Consider the following 10,062-nt stretch of genomic DNA (forward strand, 5'->3'; position numbering starts at 1 on the left):
GTGGAGCAGATGTATGGAACTGTCTTGTTTGCAGTTGTAGGTACTGTCTTTTTTTGGGATGGACATAGTCCATCATCATGCTTTTGTTCATTTTTCTGGGTGAGTCAATGAACTGGAGATTAGGAGCTGGCTGTAACTCTGCTGAAATAAAGAACTCAACCAACATGTGAACATTTTGAAGATTTAAGTCTTTAAATTTAAATGTAATGGGTATGTGCTAATTGTAAGTTTAAATAAATAGGACAGAAGAACCATTTGTAGGAAAATTATAAAGAGTTTAACTTTGATACATTAGAGAGATAGATTATCATGCATGCCAAGGTAAGATCCACTGACATGGTGTCAATTTCTGATTCTTTGCATAAGCACCCCTTTAACAGAGTGATACACTTGAATAGAAAAATAATAGTGTTTATGGGAATGAAAGACACAATAGGTAAGATTAAAAACACATTTGAGGCATTTAACAGCAGACACAATCGATGATTGTAGAAGAAAGAATGTGATGGAGAAGAAATAACAGCTGAAATTAAAGAGAAAGAGAAAAGAATGGAAACAACTGACCAGGGACTAAGGGAGTTGAATGATAACACAAAAACGTATGTGTCACGGGATTTCCAGTAGAAAAGAAGGTCAAAGGGTCAGAAAAAGTATTTGAGGAGATAATGAAAGAAAAATTCCCAACACTCATGAAAGAAATTAATACACATGTCCAAAAAGTGCAGCATATGGCAATCAGAATAAATTTGAATAAACCTATTAAAGACTCATACTACTCAGATGCTAAAGGAAAAGAGAAAAATTTGAAAGCTGCAAGAGAGAAGCAAACCATCACATACAAAAGATGCTCAGTGCAGATTTAGTGCAGATGTCACATCGAAAGCATTAGGGGTTTGGAGACTATGGTATGATATAATTAGGATACTGAAAGAGAAAAAATGCAGGCCAAGAATTCTTTACCTAGTAAAATTGTCTTTCTAATATGAAGGTGAGCTAAAACATTCATAATTAAACAGAAAACATGAGTTTTCCTAAAAAGGAATCCAACTGTGCAGAAAACACCTTGGCCCTGCAACCCAAGAGAAAAAGACAAGATGGAAAATATTGGAGGAGAGTGTAGAAGGGAAGATATCAAAATGGATAGCCAAAAGGGAAAAATGGCAGATGAAAATAAGATACGACATAGGAAAGCCAAAGAATAAAGGAGGTAAATAATGCATTTACAGGAATATCATTGAATATCAGTCAAAAATTTTATATCCAGTGAGACACTGCGACGGTTTGCTCGGTCGGTAGAGGTGGGGTCTGGCTGCGGACGAGGGGTCGGTCCAGCTCTGGATGAGGGGTCGGTCCCGCTTGGGATGAGGGGTCGGTCCCACTTGGGACGAGGGGTCGGTCCGGCAGCAGACGAGGGATCGGTCTCACAAGGGGTTGCGCTGTTTGGCTGATGGGGTCGCCCGGCGAAGCCGGCGACGAAGGGGTCGCCCGGAGAAGCAGGCGACGAACTGGGGACAAGGGAGGCCAGGCCCTTGTCAGGGGCTCTCAGGACTGGAGGGCGCACGGCAGAAGAACTACCGCGGAGACAAGGTAAACACGCAAGTCCACTTTATTGAGGGAGAGGCAACAGTTTTATAGGGGCTGGGGAAGGCTGATTGGTCGAAGCCACGCTCTGTTCTGATTGGTTGCTGGCAAAAGGTCAGTGGGCGGTACTGGATGGGGGAGGGGTGGTGGTTAGGGATTGGCTGTCGCTGTTGCTGGGGGAAGGGGCAGGGTTTAGGGATTGGTGGCTGCTGTTGCTGGGGTGGAGGGCAGACTTGAGTTTCCTGCCCACGCCTGGCTGTTGCTGCTGTCGGGGGAGGGAAAAGGGCAGACTGGATTTTTCCGCCCACGCCTGGCTGTTGCTGCTGTCGGGGGAGGGGAAAAGGGCAGACTGGAATTTTCCGCCCTGCGCCTGCACAGGGAGAAAGAAGAAGAAGGGTGCCGCCCCACAGGCATCATGTGGTGCCATCCAGGAGGAGGGGCAGCCACGGAAGCATGGCTGCCGAGAAGGGGAGACCCGAGGGCACTCTGCGCTCATGCCGAGCTTCCTTCAGGGGTGGCGGTGGGCCCGACCAACCACCCTATTATGGGGGCAGCGGAATTAGGCCTACCACGGCCGCTCCCCTTGCCAGGCCAGCAAACCACACTTCAGCCCGAGGGGTGACCGCAAGACACTCTTTAAAAAATGTGAGAGATAGTAAGACATCCTGAGATGAAAGCTGGAAGAATTCTTCCCTAATTCTGCCACGAAAACAGTTCTAAAGGGAATTTTTCAGACTGAAATGAAAGTACACCAAAAAGTGTTTCAAAATAGATAAAGAAACAATGATCTGCAGTTAAAGTAACCATTTGTGCAATTGTAAATGCCAGTATTATCATACTGTACTGCTTAAAATGTAACTCCTTATCTTCCTAAATGTGCCAAAATTCAAATGCATAAAAAGTAATGATAAGTCAAGGCTTTTGTACACACAATCTACAAAGGCATAAGTGGTAACAAGTAAAAATATTTTGGGGACAGAGGCTTATAATGTAAATAGATGCTATTTAAGTTAAGTAGGCATCAATCTGAAGATAATTATGGTATATTTAGTATGTTAAATTTTAAACCCATGGTAATTAACCATAAGGAAAACAAATGAAAAATATATTCAGCTAGAAATGAAAAGGCACTCAGTAAGTTACAATACAAGAAAGCAAATTAATATGAAAGTAGGCTTAAAAATAAGGTAGAACAAAAATGGAAAATTACATTTTTTTCATTTTAAATTAAATTCCCCAATCAAAACATACAGGCTGACAGAATGGATAAAAAAATTATGAACCATTCATATCCTGTCCACAAGTGCCTCACCTTAGAGCCAGGGATGCAAAGCAGTTGAAAATGAAAGTTTGGAAAAAGATATTTCATGCAAGCAGCAACCAAAAAGGACAGAGGTAGGTATACTAATAACAGTCAAAACAAGTTTTAAATGCAAAAAGTTATAAGGGATGTAGAAGGCCATTTTATATTAATAAAAGTTACATTCCACTATGTAGGAGTAAAAGTCATAAATGTTTATGCACCTAATCAGGGTGCTCCAATACACAAGAGGCAAAATCTGGCAAACCTGAAGAGAGATAGAGACATCGCTACAGTAATACTTGGAGACTACAATGCACCACTCAAATCATTAAAACGGTTAGACACATGATCAACAAGGAAACAGAGAACTTGAACAATATGATAAATCTATGAGGAATACAATCTTCTCAAGTTCTCATGGATCTTTATTCAGTATAGACCATATGTTCAGTCTCAATCCAGGTCTGAATACATATAAAATGATTGAAATTATACAAAGCACTTTCACAGAGCATAATGAAATGAAGCTGGAAATCAATAACAGGCAGGAAAGAGGAAAATACACAAATAGGAGGCCAAACAACAGATTCCTAAAAATCAGTGGGTCAAAGAAGAAATAATAAGAGAAACTTGTAGATATCTCAAGATGAATGAAAATGAGAGCACAACTTGTCAAAAATTATGGTATACCACAAAGGCAAGGCTGAGGGAAATGTATAGCCCTAAATGCCTATATTGAAAAGAAGAAAGAGTTAAAATAAAAGACCTAATTAAACATTTGAACTAGAAAAAAGCAGCAAACACAACCCAAAGCAAGCAGAAGGAATGAAATAATAGAGATTAGAGCAGAAATAAGTGAATTTTAGAACAAAAATTCAGAGAAAATCAACAAAATCAAAAGCTGGTTCCTTAAGAAGAGCAATAAAATTGACAGACCCTTTGCTAGACAAATAAAGAAAAAAAGAGAAAAGATGCTAATGAATAACATCAGAATTGAAAGGGAGAAAGTTATAATGGAACCCACAAAAATAACAGGGACCATAAGAGGAAGTTATGAGAAACTGTAAGCTAAGGAATTAGACAACCGAGTTGAAATGGACAAATTCCTAGACCTTCACAAAAAACCTACAATGACTCTGCAAAAAATACCAGAGCTGAACAAATCAATCACATTAAAGAGATAAAATCATCAAAAAAAATCTCCCAACAAAGAAAAGCCCAGATGATTTCACGGGTGAATTCTGCAAAGTATTTTGAGAAGAATTAAAACCAATCCTATTTAAACTCTTCCAAAAAATTGAAGAGGAGGGAAAATTACCCAACATATTTGATAAAGCCAACATAACCATAATACAAACAAAGAAAAGACACTACAAGGAATGAAAATTACAGACCAATATATCTAATGAACATAGATGCAAAAATCCTGAACAAAGTACTTGCAAAAAGAATCCAATGAAGAATTACATTCCATGATCAAATGGGATTTACTCCTGGCATGCAAGTCTAGTTCAACACAAGAAAATCAATTAAAGTGACATACTAAAATAACAAATTGAAGGGAAAAAATCCATGATCATCTTGACTGATGCAGAAATGCATTCAACAAAAACCAGCATTCTTTCTTGATAAAAAACACTTCAAAAGATAGGAATAAAAGAAATAATCCTTAATATGATAAAGGGTATGTAAGAAAAATGCACAGTCAACATTGTACTCAATGAGGAAGAGTGAAAGCATTCCTTCTAAGACCAGGACAAGACAAGGATGCCCACTGCCCTCACAATTGTTTAACTTGTACCAGAAATTTCTAGTTCCAAGTATCTATGTAAAAACATATGTGAGCTAATAAACAGATTCAGGAAAGTGGCAGGATATAAGACCAACTTGCAAAAATCTGTAATGTCTCTATACACTAGCATTGAAAAACTGAGAAGGAAATCAGGAAAAAAATTCCATTTACAGTGACAACGAAAAGACTCAAATACCTAGGAATCAATTTAACTAGAGATGTAAATGAGCTATATCCAGAAGACTACAATATATTGCTAATAAAATTTTTAAAAAAACTAAACAAATGGAAAGATATTTCATGTTCATGGATTGTAAGACTAAATATTGTGAAGATGTTAAGCCTATCAAAACTGATCTATAGACTCCATGTAAGACCAATCAGAATTCCAACAGCTTATTTTATACATATAGAAAAGGTAATTGCCAAGTTTCTTTGTAAGGGAATTGGGACCCAAAAAGCCAAAGACATCCTAAAAAAGAAGGGCCTGGCCTTGTTTCAGGGCCTGACCTTGTTTTAAGACCTGACCTTGAAACATATTGCCGAGTAACAAGGTCAAACAGCATGGCATGGGTATAAAAGTAGACACATTGGTTGATGGATTCAAATTGAGAATTCAAAAATAGACTATCACAGCTACTGCCAAGTGCTTTTTGACAAACCTACCATGTCCTCCTTACTGGACAAAACAGATTCTTCAACAATTGATTCTGGGAGAATTGGATATCCATAACCAAAGGAATGAAAGAAGACCCCTTTACAAGAATCAACTCAAAATGGATCAAAGACCTAAATATAAAATCCAGGATCATGAAACAACTAGATGAAAATGTAGGGAAACATCTTCAAAATCTGGAAGGTGTGGGACTCTTAAACCTTATACCCAAGTCTCAAGCAAAAAAAGAAAAAAAAAAAAGATAAATGGAACCTCCTCAAAAAAACACTTTTACACCTCAAAAGACTTTGTCAAAAGGTTGGGAATACAGGAGACTCAATGGGAGAAAATATTTGGAAATCACATATCTGATAAGTATTTAATTTCTGTGATATATAAAGAGATTCTACAACTCAATAATAAAAAGACAAATGACCCAAATAAAAAATGGGCAGAAGGCTTAAAGAGACATTTATCCAAAGAAGAAATACAATGGTGATAAAACATATGAAAAAATGCTCAACATCACTAGATATTAGGGAAATGCAAATCTAAGCTATGATGAGATATTTCATACCAAATAGAATGACCACAATTAAAAAGGCAGAAAACTATAGGTGTTGGAGAGGATGTGAAGAGTTAGGAACTCTTATATATTGTTGTTTGAACGGTAGAAATGTACAGCCACTGTGGAAGACTGTTTGACAGTTCATAAGGAATTTGAATATAGATTTTGTCATGTGACCCAGCAATACCACTACTAGATATATACCCAGATGAACTGAGAGCAGTGACATAAGCAGAAATCTACACCCTGATATTTGTGGAGGCATTATTCACATCACCAAAAGATAGAAACAACCCTGTTGTCCATCACCTGATGAATGGACAAATTGCATAAATTCAGGGAGTTAATAATTAGAATATTGGTCACCAGAAAATGGAATGAAGTTAGGGAATGGAAAGCTGAGGTTTAATCTGTGAAAAATTGGTAACAAGATTGTTTGTAAATTTTTGGAAATGAATATAAATGATGAAAGCACATCATAGTATTTGTAACTAGGAGTGCTAATACATAGGTATGATAATGATTGAAAGGGAAACTATATGGTCATGTATAATACTAGAAGGAACCCTAAAAATGTAACAGGGGACTGTATAGCATAGTAAAACCTCATAAGAAATATAAATATGGGGAATATTACATATAAAATACTGTTTTTCTTTGAAACATAAATATGTGTTAATGTTACACGATGTTAACATCAGGCAAAAATACAACTATGGACAGTAATGTATAGTAATATATTAATACTCTGTCATTAAGGGTTAAAAAGGAAATATACTAAGTGAAAGAAACTAGATAAAGGGTACTACATATTTTTGTTCCCATCTGTACAAAATATAATACAAATAAGAGGAGAGAGAGAAAGGGAAATGGAAAATCAGCTATGCATAGCAGAGGAAAGATAGATCGAGAGGTGAATACTAAGGGGTAGAGTTTTCTGTTTGGGCTTTTTTTGTTTGTTATTATTATTTTTATTATTGGAGAAATGAAAACAACCTAATAATGATTGGTGTGATGAATCCACATCTCCAAGATTATACCACGTATCATTGATCTTACACTTCTGACCGACCATATATTTTATGATTTATCATTAAATTTGATTAAAATATATCTAATAGAAGTAATATATATGCAAAAATAGTATGCTGATTCATAGTGATGAATATATAATGAAGAAAAATATACTCCTGAATATTGAGAAATGTTGAAATTATGTTCTCAGAAAAACAATTCACTTAAACAAATTTTCTACTTTACAAATCAAGGATGTGATTATAGGGAGAAAGTCAATACATATTAATCACCCAGTCTGACTTATAGTTTCATTCATCCAGGTATCTGTCCATTTAGATGACTATCCAGAATAATGTATTTTATCCCTGGGAGTTTGAGTAGCTATCTTCAAATTGTTTTTATTTTATTGCTCTAGATTTTGGGATTAATTCGCAAATCTTAGTAGAACTTCCCTTTTTTATTCCTGGCTCCTTTTGGTCCCTGTTCAATAATCCAGCCCTACTAAGCTTCATTTGGTTCTTTGTATACTCCAGGATATTTTTCCATGTATGGTTACCATGCATAAAATTCTCCTTCAAATTCTTTTATTACACTCTACCATATTTATCCACCTGAAGACTGTGCATTCCTGTGATTTGAATTAATAATAATTTCTTCTATAAACATTTCCAAATTCTCTGCTATGGTAACTCCCTGTCAATGCCAAGTTGATTCTCTTTAATTATCATATTTATAGCATCCATAACACTTCCATTAATTTGTGTTATCAGTTTTCCATCTAAACCAAGCGTTCAAGATCTGCAATGTGCTCATCAAAGTGAAGCAGGCCAGACACAAAAGGTCAAATACTATGATTGTGCTATTTTGAACTAAATATATTGTTTAAACTCATGGAGTTAAAATTAGAATATAAGTCACTAGAGATTAGAATGAGGGTAAAGAATGGAAAAGTGAGGGTTAATCTATGCAGAATTAATAAAAAGATTGTTTGGAAATCTTTGGAAATGAATAGAAATGTTGAAAGCACATCATAGTCCTTGTAAATATCAGAACCATTTTATGGGTATGAGAGTGGGTTGAAGGAGAAAATCTAAGGACATATTCAAATGACCAATCTGCTTATTGTGCCAATTTGTCCAGCTGCCTGGTGTTAAGATGGTCAATTATTATGAAGGGTCAAAATAAAACTAACCTTGAAAACGTTGTGCACCTAATATCATTGCAATCAAGAGACAAAGATAAAAGACAATTATTCTCTGTTTTGTGGAAGATGACAGAGTCAGACAACCAACAATGCAAATGGAGGAAACTGACTCACTGTCAAGGAGCCCTGATCAAAAATCTTCTGCCTTTTTACTGACTGGGGAGGCGAGGTAGATGGAAAGACAGAGAGAAGGGCTAAGAGTAGAAATGTACTCAGAGTGCGGAGGATTGACTCAGCCAAGGTCCCCCAATTAGGAAGTCTTGGCTGCAGCACCAGGGAACAATTTCAGCCGTGGTCCCAGATCAGGGGTCCACTACACGGAGGCACCTAGACTAGGAATACAAACGTGTATAAGCATGGCTGGACCAAGGATCACTGAGTGTATGACTGAAGCTCTCTTCAGAAAACTGTAATGCACTGACTATACAGAGGGCAGCTTTCTTTCATGAGGCTGCCAGAAATGCTTATAATGTCCCATACTCGGGGATGAATGATCACATGTAAGATTTTGCCAAGAGCCAGACTCCTCAATTATTAACACATTTGTAATATTTAATAATTTAGCTATTTCCTCCAAATATTAACTATTATTTGTAAGTGCATCATATAATTGTATAGTGTGTCATGTAATTAGATGCATATAATTAGTAGTTCTTTACAAATTGAAATCATTATAACTCTAGTTTTGTTACCCCTTAATTTCTTTTCTTTATCTCTATCTTATATGACTGAGTTATGTTCTATATGATGTTTATATTTCTGTATATCTTGGGGTTTCCAATTCATTTTATTTATTTTATAAGCTTTTGAAAAGAATTTCTTCTTAAACAATTGACAGGTTTCCTTTTTGCTTACATGCATACTTCTTGTCCAATGTTGAATTTTTTAACAACATTTTACAATAGTATACTTAAAATTATGCTAACACATTCAGTTTTAAATTAACTAATACTGTTATACTTTGTGCACCACAAATTCTACTTTATTGCCTGCTGTTGTGCTATTCTTAAGTTTAATGGAATATATCAAGTAATTGATTCGTAAAAATCATGCTCATAAAAATCAGAGATCTCACTTATTATTGAATTTTTGTTTATTTGCATACATAAAAAGAATTGAATAACTTAAGGAGGAGGAAGATATCAAAGATCTCTAAAGCAATTTTCCAGTCATTCTTGCCATAGTAGTAACAATCTTTCAGCCCTGTTTAACATGTGAGGTCTCTGGGTAATCGAAATGCTGATAGAAAATGCAATATTTTGGATAAGAAGCATATTTCTGTTTTTTATCGTACTGTTAATAACCCTGCATGGCATTTTCCATGGAGTCATAAGCCATAAATTCAGAGAAGCCTGTGTTATTACTGGAAGCAACCCTCAACTAAATATTAATACATCCTACCAGGAACAAAATCTTTAAAAGATGCCCGTCATTAGCTTTTTCACAGATTGAGAAAGTTTCTTACAATTCCTTATTGATTAGAGTTTTTATTTGAAGAGTTGTTGAATTTTGTTAAATATTTTTTCTCTGTGATTTTTCTCACACACAGGTAAAATTTTGATTTAAATGACTGATTTTGGAGAAAAATGCAACATTGTAATCCTGGAGTAAACCCCAGGATTATGTGTCAAGCTTTTTTTTAATTGTTTCATTTATTTATTCATTTATTTTTTAAAGAAGCTTTAGATTACATAAATGTTACATAAAAAATCAAGGGGATTCCCATATGCCCTACCCTCTCCCCCGTACCACACTTCCCAACATAAACAACATCTTTCATTAGTGTGGTACATTTGTTACAATAGATGAACACATAATGAAGCATTACTACTGTGGACTATAGTTTACATGATAGTTTATACTCTATCCTGCACAATTTAATGGGTTATGACAAAATGTATCCATCATTACAATGTATTCATCATTGCCTGTATCCATCATT

This window comes from Dasypus novemcinctus, chromosome 15 (assembly GCF_030445035.2).
Source record: "Dasypus novemcinctus isolate mDasNov1 chromosome 15, mDasNov1.1.hap2, whole genome shotgun sequence".
NCBI classification, from domain to species: Eukaryota; Metazoa; Chordata; class Mammalia; order Cingulata; family Dasypodidae; genus Dasypus; species Dasypus novemcinctus.